The sequence below is a fragment of the Dipodomys spectabilis genome, unplaced genomic scaffold, assembly GCF_019054845.1.
Source record: "Dipodomys spectabilis isolate Male_0828 unplaced genomic scaffold, ASM1905484v1 ptg000002l, whole genome shotgun sequence".
Lineage (NCBI taxonomy): Eukaryota > Metazoa > Chordata > Mammalia > Rodentia > Heteromyidae > Dipodomys > Dipodomys spectabilis.
Window position 1 is genome coordinate 38,215,560 of NW_024870679.1, and position 13,785 is coordinate 38,229,344.

Consider the following 13,785-nt stretch of genomic DNA (forward strand, 5'->3'; position numbering starts at 1 on the left):
ATACTGGTGTTTAAACAGATCCATTTTTCATACATATAAACTATTCAGGACTGTCTAACTTAAATCTTCCATCTCATATGGACTCCAGGCTTTTTTCCTTCTCCCAGCTTGAGGCTGACACAGACTCTCAATCAAGGAGCAGAGAGAGGGAGGAATGTGCTCTGTCATCCACTTTTTCACTTCATATTTCCCCCATGTCTCTTAGTAACCTCCAGGTTAAGGAGGTTAAGAAGGTTAAGAAATGATAGGAGAAAACATGGCAAAAACATTTTTTTGGTTGGCTGTCAAATGCTTTCTTCCATGACAGATGATAAAATGTTCTTCCTCTTGCAGGGGCCTTTTGAGTTTTCTAAGGATATGTACCCAACCCTCATCTACCTGCAAATCTCTGCGGAGATGGAAAAAACTGGGAGAAAATGAGGGAGCGGTGACACTGTTCAAAAAGAAATGTACTCATTACCTGATTTATGTAACTAACCCCTCTGTATATCACCTTTGCAATAATTTTTTTTAAATCTCTGCAGACCTCTACAGTACAATCTTTCTTGAAAATCCATGTTGAAAACCCACGATCTGACTGACCCCTTACAATTGTCCACTACTTCCATCTGTGTGTGTGTGTGTGTGCATGTGTACACTGGTTCTGGGGCTTGAACCCATGACATGGGTGTCGAGTTTTTGTGTTCAAGGTTAGTACTCCCCCCACTTAAGCTACCTCTCTACTTCCTGCAAGTTTTTTGCTTTTGGTAGTTAATTGACAGTAAGAGTATCACAGACTTTCAAGCCTGGCCTGGCTTTGAACCTGAATCTTCAAATCTCAGCCTCCAGAGTAGCTAGGATTATAGGCATGAGGCACTGGCACTCAGCTCATCTTTGCTTTCTTGATGGGATCATTAGCCCTTATATGGCCTGCATCTTGGGTAGGATTCCTGCAAGACCATGCACCTTCCTGTATTAGTTAGGTCAGCTGGGTTATGCCACAGCAGCTCCTGAATCTCAGTACAATGTCATCTCACTTGTGCTCCATGTCCATTGTAAGTGAGCAGCAGCAAGGCTCTGCTTCTTGTTGTCTTTCAGGATGCCAGACTGATAGAGAATCAGACCCAAATCATGCTTCTGAGGCCCCCTGGCAGATGGGGAGATGTGGAGAGCCTTGTGCTGACTCCTCAAACTCATGCACAGAAATGATACCTTCCTTTGTACCCACACTTCATGGGCCAAGCCTAGTCACATCCTTGAGCATCATTTGAAAGAAGTACAATCTCCCTGCCCCGTGGGTCCAAGTGACCTCAAGGAAACATTATGAACCTTGGTAGCTAGGCTGTTAAGTTACTCATCCCATCCTCTGGGCTCACTGCACTCACAGAGAACTTTCCAGCCAGCTTCTGTCTTTTCCACTCTTTAAAATCATGTTTGGCTCTGGTCAGGGTTTGAATGTAGGCCAGGGTGGGGTTTTATGTTGCCCCAAGCATCTACATGGGAATCCAGTGTTTTAGCTGAAAGCACCATCTTCACATTCTTCCCAATTTCACCTCTCACCTGGTCTGTGGGGGAGAGCATGACCCTTAACCTCTTCTGTGAGGGGAAAAGCTGTGGGTCTTCATGCTTGTCCAGGGACCTTCTCTCAAGAAGTCATCTAGTGGCAAGGTTTGGTAATTTCAGTTGTAATCTATAATCTCAGCTATTACTGAAGGTGAGAATAGTAGTAGGCTTGTAATCCTGGGTCATCTCTGGGAATAAAAGAGTGAGACCCTCTCTGAGAAACAAACTAAAGCAAAAAGGGTAGCTCAACTAGTAGAATGCTCATCACGTAAGTGCAAAGCCCTGAGTTCAAACCTAGTACTTCCAAGGAACGATGGAAGAAAGGAAAGTAGGAAGAAAAAGGAAGGAAGGAAGGAAGGAAGGAAGGAAGGAAGGAAGGAAGGAAAGAAGGAAAGAAGGAGGGAGGGAGGGAGGGAGGGAAGGAGGGAGGGAGGGAGATATGTGGTGGTGAGAGGGAGGAAGAAAGGAAGGAAGGGACTATGTGGGGGGGGGGTGAGATGGACGGGGGAGGGAGGTAGGGAGGGATGGAAGCTCCAGTGATCCCTAGACAATCTAGGGGTGCAGGACAAGTTCTATTGGTTATGGGGACTCTTTGCCATTTGTTTCCAGCTAGGAAAAGTCCTATTTAGCATTTACTACATCTCTAAATAGACTGGCTGGACATCCAAAAGAGGTAGGAAGAAAACCAGGAGAACGGATATGGTCCTGGGAGCCAAAGAGAATGTTGTAAAAGGAAAATATTCCTATCGTTTGGAATTTGTTGCATAGCCAAGAAAAATAAAGACTTGAATCGTGTCCGCTGAATTTTGGGAAATGCGAATCCTTGGCATCCTTGCCACAGTGGCGGCGGCTTTGGTGGAGGAAAGGCAGGGCTGAGGAGTGAGGGGAATGTAAGGTGGCCCTGACAGTGGTCACAGCGGTACTGAACAGTGTGGCTATGAGGGGAGGGAGGAGTAGGGAGGTAGAGAGGGAAAAGAAGTTTTCTATTTTTTTTTTTTTAATTTAGTGCTGTTACTAGAGCTTATACTCAGGGCCTTGGGCTCTTGCTTGTTTTTTTCTTCTCAAGGTTGGCTGTGGTTCATTTGAGCCACAGCTCCACATCCAGGTTTTTGTTTTGTTTTGGTGGTCAATTGACATGAGTCTCATGGACTTTTCTTCCTTTGGCTGACTTCAAACCTTGATCCTCAAACCTCAGCCTCTCCACTAGCTAGGATCACAGGCAAGAGCCCCTGGCACCTGGTGAAAGGTTTATTTTTTAAAATAAAAGATGTGACCATGCTGAAGTGTTCATTTAAAAGGAAGTGGTTGACATTGAGAGATTAAACAGAAGATAGAATGGTTTTCAATTCCTATGTTTTTTTCATCTCCCAAGGAAAACAAACCCACATCGCTGATGTTAACATTCACTGCACATATGCTGACAGGCAGCGGAGCTGGGTTTGGTGTGTGTAGGGGAGGAGGGTGAGAAGAAGAAGAATTGGAACACTGTGTGTATAATGATGGTGCTTGGACAGTTGTGGTTTTCTATTCAGCAGAATAGAATGGAAAGTTCACAGGACTCTAAAACTTTATCTTTTACATCCTCAATGAAGACTTCTATTCCCTGTGCACACAAAGGACTTATAACTTGTTTTCCTGGTGCTATTTATACAGCTTATTAAAGTAAAATTTTATTCATTTCATATTGCTTTTCATAGGAATACTCCTAAAGGTACAAAGTTAGCATTTATACATAAAGAACTCATCTGCTAAGCATTTTGTGTCTTCCAACTCCCACTCAAGGACTTCAATAGTGACAGCCCAGTATCCTTTCCAGATATGCAAACCCTTTCATTTCTACACATTTTAAATTATGTTATTTTGGATAATTTCTTTTAAAAAGAATCCAACTTCCTGTGGTATGTGTAAAAAAATAGTGTCTCCACACCTCCATTTCAAACTTGCTTCCAAATTAAGTTAGGTGGATTGCTAAGTTTCATTGTGAAACTTTGTTGATATAACTTAAAACCAGGACATTTTTTCCTACCTCCTTTCCCCAACTATCTAGTGCCTGGAAATAGTAGAGTATATTCAGTGTCAGATGAAGGAACAAATGAAGTGATGGTGGAAGATGTGAAAGAATAAAGACATAGTGTGCTGTACAAAAGTAGCATTGAATATTTCATTCAAATCTATTTCTACCTCCCTCGAGAGGCCTAATTGAGCAATCAAAGCTGGGGAGCTCAAGACTACACAATTCAGACCTTCCCACTGGGCACTTCCCATTCACAACCTTCCTTCTTTCTAGGGGGAATATCTACGCCAACGCTGGAAGATGGGAATGACTACTAGGAGATGGAAAGGTGTTCGTCATTTCTTATTTCTCTCTGAAGAGATTTTTCTGTAGCTCTAGTAACTGAGGTTCTAGTTTGTGGTCCTTAACTATAGGAGTATTTGGAGGTTAATGATGTGTCTTGATATCCTAAGAAAATGAGTGCTTCCAAAAGAGGAGAATAAGGCAGTGTGGTCCCATGACTACAGTTTCCGAAAGTTTGCAGAAGCATCAGTGACCTGATGTGTCAGTTCTGCAGGTTATTCTGAGAATCATTTGTGGAAGCTCAGCTCATATCTCCCTCTCCCTTGGGCCAAACAAGAAAGTCACTAGTACCAATAACTAAATTACATTTCTGGAGCTGGATCTGGCTAGTGTGGCTTGCTGGAACCAATGAAAAGGGAACAAAAGTGAGTTTTCCAGAAAGTGGCTTCCCTTTCAGCAGAAGGTACCACACAGTGAGCTCCTGAGTCAACTCACAGTGTTCATGCAGTATATGTGAGAAGTACACAGAGGTGAGATTTGGGGCTGCTGGTTCCTGCAAGACAACCAGATACCTGTCCTATTGATGCAGAGGGCCACCCCTTTCTTTGTGAGTCATCTCAGGTAAGTTCTGTCATCTGCAATAGATCCCTTAGTGAACAGTTCCAGGATGACACTGACATACAGTATAGAGACTAACAAGATCAGACTTACGAGATCACAGATTGCACACCTGTAGATTGCATCATTCACCTTGTGGTGAGTCTACACTGGAAATGTTACTCCTGAATTTTGGCAAGGCCATGACCCAGGCAAGCAGAGTGCTAGGAGTCTACCTGGAAAATTATCTAACCTCATTTGTCTCATAACAATGTTATATCTTATTAAACTATTAACTAAGTTAATATAGTAATAGTGACTGTAAGATCCTGGTATGGAAGACTGATTATTTGGAACCACCAGAATTTTATTAAAATGCTGAATGCAGTTCTGGTATTTTTTCCAATTCTGGTATTTTTATTTTGAGGTTTTAAAGTTCAAATCTATCATGTAACAGATGACAGATGGTGTACTCATTAAGATGAGGTCCAGCTATCTGCAACAGAAAGGTCCTAAATAACAGTGACCTACAAAGGACAGAGACTTTTTTCTTTTGTTACACACAAGTCTAATAGGAGTCAGCCCAGAATAGGTTTGCCTCTTGAACTTGTCAGGAGCTCAGGGCTGCTGTCGTCCACAGCATGTGCCTTCCATGTCATAGACTGGAATGGCTGCTTAAGTCAACCTTCCATGTCTATATACCAGGAAGCGAGAAAGTTAGGAGGGAAGAAAAACCATATTCCTTCTCTCTAAGGAGTCACACCATACTTCTGGTTGCATCTTACAGGCTAGAACTCTGAGCACATTCTTAATTGAAAAGCTGAGGAAATGAAGTTTTTATTTTGGATAGCCTCCATTAAAAATTGAAGTTAGTTGGATGTCAGTGGCTCTCACCTGTCATCTGAGTTACTTGGGATGCTAGAATGGGAGGATTGTAGTTTAAGGCTAGCCCAGGGGGAAAGGTTTATAAGACCTCTTCTCTACCAGTGGTACTCCTGTCATCCTGAGAAGCTCCATGGAAGGCTGATAATGGGAAGCTCAGGCAGTCTGTGATATTCCATTTCTACAAAACAAAGCTGGATGTGGGATTGTGGTATTGTGGGGAAGCCTAAAAGCAGGTAGATCATAGTCCAGGTGTGTACATAGGTGGGAATGGATACTCTATCCTGAATATAACCAGCAAAAACCAGGATTGGACACATGGTTCAACAGGACCCTATGCCAACGTAGGAAGCATAAAGCCCTGAGTTCAAATGCCTAGTGCTGACCAAAAAATAAATGCATAAAAAGGAAAAAATTGAAGTTGACATTATTAAGGAAGAAAGACTAGATTGGAGGGGTGTTCAGCAGTCTATATTGCAGTCAGTGTAAAAGATTGAATAATGTCCCTCAAAAAATTGAGTATACTCCAAGCCTTAGGATGTGACCTGATTGGGATCTAGGCTCTTTACAGATGAAATTAGTTAAGAATCTTGAGCTAAAATTATCCTGGATCTAGACTGGGCTCCGAGTCTAATGGCTGGTATCCTTAGAAGATGACAAAAGAACATAGAAACGCAGAGAAGGCCATGTGAAGATGGAAACAGGAATGAGTTATGTTATCAGAAGCCAAAGAATAATGTCAGAGACCAATTCATTTGCAGAGGAGATAAGGCTTTCCAGGCAACTTTCTTCTAGCAAAGCAATTCAAAGCAGAAAAACTCACCAACATTTTATATGCTGGACTCTGAAGGAGATATAACACTGAAGGGGAGCTACAAAGAGATGCATGACCCAGCAGACACCTTTTTTCCAGCTTCTGTCCCCCCCCCCCCAAATTATAAGCAAATAAATTTCTGTTGTAACAAGTCACCAGGATTGGGTTAATGTGTTTCAAGAGCTGTGGACCACTAATACAGTTAGATAAATATTGTAGCTATTAGTCACTCTGACAATTAAGGGCACAACTATAACAACAAGGTTTGTGCTTTGACTCCATTATTCAGAAACCAGTTGGATTTTGCTCTGTTAGGATATCTATAGTTCTGAATCTGATCGCTCACTCTCCTTATCAAAGAACCAGGACTAGAAAGCTCTACACAGAAGAAATAGAAATATAATGTAGATCATTTACATAGCTCCAGTACCTTCTATGTAGCAAGAACCTAATACACATTTTCTCACCCTTTACAATTATTTTATGCATTTAACAAGTGAGGAAACAGAAAGATGACATAAGCAGGTAATCAAAGGTAGAGATGATGATGGTATCTGGGTCTATCTGTTCCTTACAGGAATAATCAGAGTAAGGAATAACCTCCCCACCTACCTAACAAGTCAGTTTGTGCCAGAGGCCAAAGCTTTCATAAATCCATATTGCTCTGCCTCCTAGCCTGTGGAGTCAGAATATTTGAGAATGGACTCTAGGGTTCTGCATTGTTAAAAGAGCTCTCTATGATACCTAGCTACTCTTGGCAGGTACCTAAATCCAATGTTTGATGAATAAATACTTTTATACAAACCCTTAAGCATTAGTGATAAATGAAAACACTAGCTACACATAATAAGTGCATACTTTCCTAGTAAGGGGTTACCAGTGCCCTTTGTGGGAGGAAAAAGCACCTCTTAATCCATAGATAAGTATGATTATAGAGATTATACAGAAGCCTGGAATCTAATTTACATGCCATCAAAAACCATCAAGCCCTAATCTAGCTTTAGCACATCTAGAAATTCCACTGGACCAAATGGTAATGGAGTTTTCTCACTGCGAACTTGCCCTGGGTGAATTCACAAAACGGGGAGGCAGAAGGAAAGCTATAACTACCACCTCAATTCGATTCACTGCAGTTAAATCACAAAATTATAATTAGACATGGGGTTCTTGCCGAGTACAATAAGAGTTCACAATGAATTCATTGCAGTTTACTGTTTTCTTGACTCATGGGCAACTTGCTCACCACCCCCAGGAATTTAGGTTATTTTTCTTTAAAATTCTTTCCACTTAGCGGATGGAACGCTCTGAAGATGTGCCCCACTTAACACAGCAGCTGCTACCCAGGCTTCCTGCACACTTCTTTAAATTTTTAATCATCCTGGAAGATGAACACAGAAGGAAAAGACTATGTAAAATCCCTCCTGAATGTAGCAATGAAACTATCCAAATGGTACTGGGAAAACCAAAGCAAGTGATTTCCATTTTGTGCAGATATGTTTTGCTGGGCATGAATACCCTTTTCCTCATAGTCATCACCCCCCAAAAAATGCTCCCCCACAAGTCCCAAAATATTCAACTTGCCATCAGACGGTATATATTCAACTTAGTGTCCTTGTTGGCACAAAAATAAGTTTCTCTGAAAACATTTTTCCATGAATACAAAAAAATAAATTACAGCAAGAATTTGATCTTAGGAAGAAAATTTGTTTGGAAGGGATTATAGGAATGGGGGCAAATATTGAGGAAAGGAGTCTCCCTCCTAGTCCCCCTGCCCAGTGTGAAAAAACAAAGATGTGAAAACATTTCAATGAGTCTTCGTGACATAATCTTTTCAAATTCCATGCATGGACAACCATTCTGAATAGTCTTTAGTGAGGAGGATGCCCAGGGAAGCCAGTGCCCAGGAAGGCTATTGTACTCTTAGCAAATACTGGTCATGCCATGTCTCACATCCAGACTCACCTGGTAGCTCTGTTCCCTCAAGGCACATGCTTGTGAGAGGTACTGAGAGTGGGGGAGGACCCACCAAAGAGACTCTGAGTCCGCGCTGACTGTGTGCTAATACCAAGCCTGCTTTTCTTTACCTCCACTTCCTCCTATGTAATGAGGACAGGATCCCCCCCCTTAAAAGAGGTTTGCAAGAATGAAGTGACCTACTTACATGTGATGTCCTTAGAACAAAGTGTGGCACAGAGTGGGCACTCATTAATCTCAGCTGTTATTGTTACTCTAATTTATTTCAGGGTTGTCCTCTCTTCCTTGGTGTACAAACAGAACAAGGATTAGCATCCAGGAGATGGAAGGGGCCTGTCTCACGTGTGTCCGATAGTAATGGGGTCATTGGTCAGTGAGGATTTTCTATAAGCTGCAACTGATCTAGGTACCTGGGATATATCAATGACCAAAAGAAAAAATCCCCCCAAATCCCTGGCTTCACCCTTTATTAAAAGTAAACTGTATGATAAGCTGTAAGGTAACAAGTGTTTGGTTAAGAAGAAAATATGATCCCTTTACCTGAGGGATCAGAGAATACTAAAAGGTGACATTTGAGCCAAGACAGAGAAGAGGTCAGAAAGAAGACTGTGGGGTATCCATAGACACCCTCACTCCCCTCCCTTTCTGTCATGCTTAACCCATGTCATGACCCTGAATATCAACATTTGGACTATTTGGACTCCCACATTTACAATACCAACATAGACCTCTCTCTACTTTCCTTTTATTCCGACTGTCTCTTTTACCATTTTAGTTGGTGGCAACTCCAGCCTTCCTGTGGTGCAACTTCACGTGATTCTTCATGCTTCATCTTTGCATTTTGCATACTAGTTATCAGGTAATTCATTCTGGTCATGCTGCAGATGAAAACGTCTATGCCCATGCTTGGAGTTTCCATCACAGCATGACCAATTTGTTAAGAAACCCCTTGGAGCTGACTTTGAAAACCCTAACTCTGACCACTTCTTGCCCTCTTCATTATTCCTATCCCAGTGTAAAATCTCACCAGCCTCAAGTCATTGTCTCTAGGGTACACTCATCCTAAGGGCTCCCTTCTACTTGTACTCTATACATAGTCTCCAGATGAGATGCAGAATCCTATGGATTTCAAGCCTAAGATTGGATCATTCCTCTGCCCTAATACCTTTAAGTAATTCTCTGTGTAAAAGCTGAAGTTCTTAAAAGGAACCATAAGACTGGACACAACTGCCCTTCTCCCGCTTCCTAGAGCTTAGGTCTTTAGTCTTCTCCTTCTTCTAGTCTTGTCAGTACTCTCTAACTCATTCAAGGCACCGCCACACGGTTCTTGCCTTGATGTTTCTTGATCCCCTGCTAGGCCTGTCACTGCTGCTGTCAGTCTGGAAGGCCCCTTCTCATATCCCCACATGATCTTCAACCCCTTCAGGTCTGCCCGCTCTCACTTGCTCAGTCAATCATAATCATCTTCCTGTTTCTGTACATTTAGTGTTCCCTATGTTTTTGTATCTATTTATTTTTCCCCTCAATTATTTTCTCTCTTTCCCACTAGCCTAATTGGCGAAGCTTGTTCTGTTTACTATCATATCCAAGTACTTAGGCAATGCTTGACACATAGCGTGCTCCACGGTGAAAAAGCACCACTCTGTTATGCTGACATTTCCATGAGGATCTTCTTTAAAATATTGTATTAGCAGCTGGGCGCCGGTGGCTCACACCTGTAATCCTAGCTACTCAGGAGGCTGAGATCTGAGGTTCAGGGCCGGGGCAGGAAAAGTCATGAAACTCTTATCTCTAATAAACTACCAGAAAACTGGTGGTAGAGTGCTAGCCTTGAGATGAAGAGCCAAGGGACAGTGGTCAAGCCCAGAGTTCAAGCCCCATGACTGACAAAAAAAAAATTGTATTAGAAAGCGGGACACCATTGGCTCATGCCTGTAATCCTACCTACGCAGGAGGCTGAGCTCTGAGGATCACAGTTTAAAACCAGCCTGGATAGGAAGGTCCTTGTGACTCTTATTTTTAATAAACTACCCCTCACCTCAAAAAAAAGAGGAAGATGTGGAGCTGTGGCTGAAGAGGTAGAGTGCTAGCCTTGAGCAAAAGAAGCTCAGGGAAAGCACCACAGCCCTGAGTTGAAGCCCTAGAATGAGGGCTGATAAAATTTTCTTAATTTTATTTATTTAGTTTTTGGATCATGGGACTTGAATTTGGTGCATAGGGGCTGTTCCTAAATCTCTTTATGCTCAAGGCTAGTACTCTATCACTTGAGCCACACCCCACTTCTGGCTTTATATGAGTAGTTTATTGGAGATTAGAGTCTCACAGACTTTCCTTCCCATGCTGGCTTCAAACCACGATCCTCAGATCTCAGCCTCCACTAGTGCCTGGCTCACCCAGACTTTTCACTTCAGTTATTTTTCAAGTGAGGGGTCTCAAAGTTTTCCCTGGGTCAGACTCATACTGCCTTCTACTTATAGCCTCCCAAGTAGTTGGAATTATAGACCCAAACCAACTTACCCAGCTTATTGATTGAGATAAGGTCTTGCTAACTTTTTGTCTGGTCCATCCCTGAATCACTATCTTCCTAATGTTTGCTACCTGAGTAGCTAGGATTACAGTTGTATGCCAACATACTGAACAAAAGGGTTTTATATTAGCAACACAATCTATCACCTGCCAGTCTGGCATCACAATTTAAAGGTAATCCATTACACAATTTCTAGAAACTTTAAAAAGTCTTACTTAAATTTAGTAGGTCAGACAACTGCTTAAAGACTTCACACAGATACAACATTCAGTAATGCTGTTAAATTTCTCAACTTTAGAAAGCATATGTTCCCATTTCTAAAGTACAATTTTGGAGTTGTTGGAAACTTTAGAAATATGACCCAATTTCATCCTTTAAAAAACATCTAGACTTTCCAAGTGACCCTACTTGTACACATACTTCATCCTTGGGAGAAAGGATTTAATTTAAGTGACTGCATTTTCCCTAACTCACCAAGATGCTTGAAAACAGTCTGGCCTGGCAGCCAAGTACATGACATGGCTACTTCTGAATGGCTACCTAAATAAAGGACTAATCAATGGTAGAAAGTGTCATGAGATCACATTTCTATCTCAATTTGCATTCTTTTCCTTGGGTGAAACACTTTCTGTATTTCTCCAGTGAAGGTTTTTGCCTCGAAGCAAAGTTTTCAGTTACATTTAACCTTTAATTACAAGTAAATTTGAGTGCCTGAGAGATTACAGAACAATTTAACAAAAGATGACGTGTCCCAGGCTAGCTATAGTGAGCACTTTTCCTGTAAGACAAAAACATGTGCGTGAAGGGCTCAGAAATACCCTTTTCAATAACCCTGGGACATGCGTCCTACTTATTAAAGAAAAATACAGGGCAAGAAGAGTGAAGGTGAAGCAATCATTCACTCTTCCAGGCTGACCTGAGCATCAAGCATGTGCTCTAAGTTGGGTCAGATGATGGTGAGCTGCAAGGCTGGGATAAGGCAGTCACAGATAGTCTCCTGTGAAAGCTCCTTAGTGAATGAGCTGGGCTTCTCTTCTTATGTTAACAAAGATACTTACCTTCCTAGACCTTTGACTTCAAAACATAGAAGCTAAGTCGATTTAGATTGAACGTAAAGGAATGTTTCTTACAATGTAAAGGAATGTTTCTTACAAGCTGTGAAAGCTCGGAAGTTAAGGGTAGGGCTTCTGAGCCTCAGGGAAGATAAGAAGTAGGTCACAAATGTGGGAATTCATCAGTACCTTGGTGCTCTCTTTTTGCTCTGCGTATCAGCAATTATCCTCTTCTCTTCTGCAATCTACTTACTTTACTTCTTAGTCCACAAGGCAGACAGTGTTGATCACCATTCAGTTCTTGAGTTGACATTCAGAAGGACCTTTCTGCAGGGCCTAATTTGGGTTGGATGCCCACCTGTGGACCAAGTGACTATAGCCAAGGGAAGGAAGCAGGAAGCTGTCTCATACATTCATGGGTCCCAGGAATCAGTTCCATGACAAGTCTGTTTAGCTGGCTGGTTAACCCAGTATGTGTTAACAGCACTGCAAAAGAGCCTTCCTGCGTTTAACTAAGAAATTAATAATCATCGCAAAAAGATTGAAAAATAAAGAAATGTAAGAGAAAAATTATATCTCTGTAACATTCACAACATAGTTAAAATCTACTGTTAACATTTGCATAAGCAAAATGGTGAAGTGCCTATGCAAATGAATTTCTCTCTTTATATTTTTAACTCTGACATTAAACATATAATTTTTAAATTATTTCCAAAACTTACAATTTGTATATTTCCCCATGTAAGTATACACCCTTTAAAAATCCATGTTAGATGTCTATAAGGCATTCCATTGTTCAATAATTTCTTCTTTCACTCATTTTTTTTTTCTTGGTGGTGCTGGGTCTAAAATGTTCCTTAATTCTCTGATTTCTTATTTCTAACATTTTACTTTTGAAAAAAATATAATAATATGATGATAAACATCCCCATAAACAACTCTTTATGTACTTCTGTAGTTACTACTTTCGATCATTATAAAAGGCACAGAAGCCAGGTACTGGTGGCTCATACCTTGAGGATCAAGGTTTGAAGGTTTCAGCACAGGCAAGAAAGTCAGGGAGACTCTTATTTCCAATTAATCACCAAAAAGCTGGAAGTGGAGCTGTAGCTCAAGTGATAAAGTGCTCCATTAGAGCACAAAAGCTTAGGGACAATGCCCAGGCCCTGAATTCAAGCTGCAGGAGACAGATACGTGTAGGAGATATATGTAGTCTTAAGGAAGTATAAAAGAGTTTAATTGAATAACCAGGCTTTCTACCACTCATAACCAGCAAATCCTAATATAGATAAGCAATAACCACCCACTACTAACTACTCTCTTGTTTCTATCCTTTGACAGCCTGTCAGTGCTAAACTGCTGCCTAGTTTATTTTCCAGCCCTCCCACCTTACTCCAAGAGAAACATAGTCCCAAATGTACATTTCTACCACACCTGCATAAGGCACTGTCTTTTTGATTTAACAGTTGTAACACTGTGTTATCATTATTCATCTTGAGTTCCCAAATGATACAGATGGATTTTGTATTCTTGTTCTTCATGTATTCAATATCTGAGTGCTAGGTACATAGCATTTGATGCCTCCATCACTGGACTAATTAATTAATGATTAGGTAAGTTAAATAAGTGACTTGGTTGATTAACTGTCTAACTTCTTGCCACAAGGTACCTTTCTTTTTATAGGCTTTCTTGAACACCTCTAATGTTCTAGCCTGTGAGACAATATCATGGACTTAATTTAGATGTTCATTTGTTTGTGGAATATACCTCTCTATCCGTTGTCTGTTATACAGTGGGTACTGTGATCATTGCTGTGGATTCAGACACTTTCAATGCTTTCCACATGTCTGGGGCCCCAGGGCAAGGATACTGACTATAGATTTAGGATTTTTCCAGAGAAATAGGTTTGCGCGCATGTGCGCGCGCGCGCACACACACACACACACACACACACACACACTTTTATGATAAAGATTGGCTCACCTGATTATGGAGGTAGGCTAGACCCACTGTAGGTCACACAGCAAGCTAGAGACACAATGCTGTAGTTTCAGTAAAAAGGACAAAAGGATCCAGAAAAGGTCCATAAAAAGTTGATACT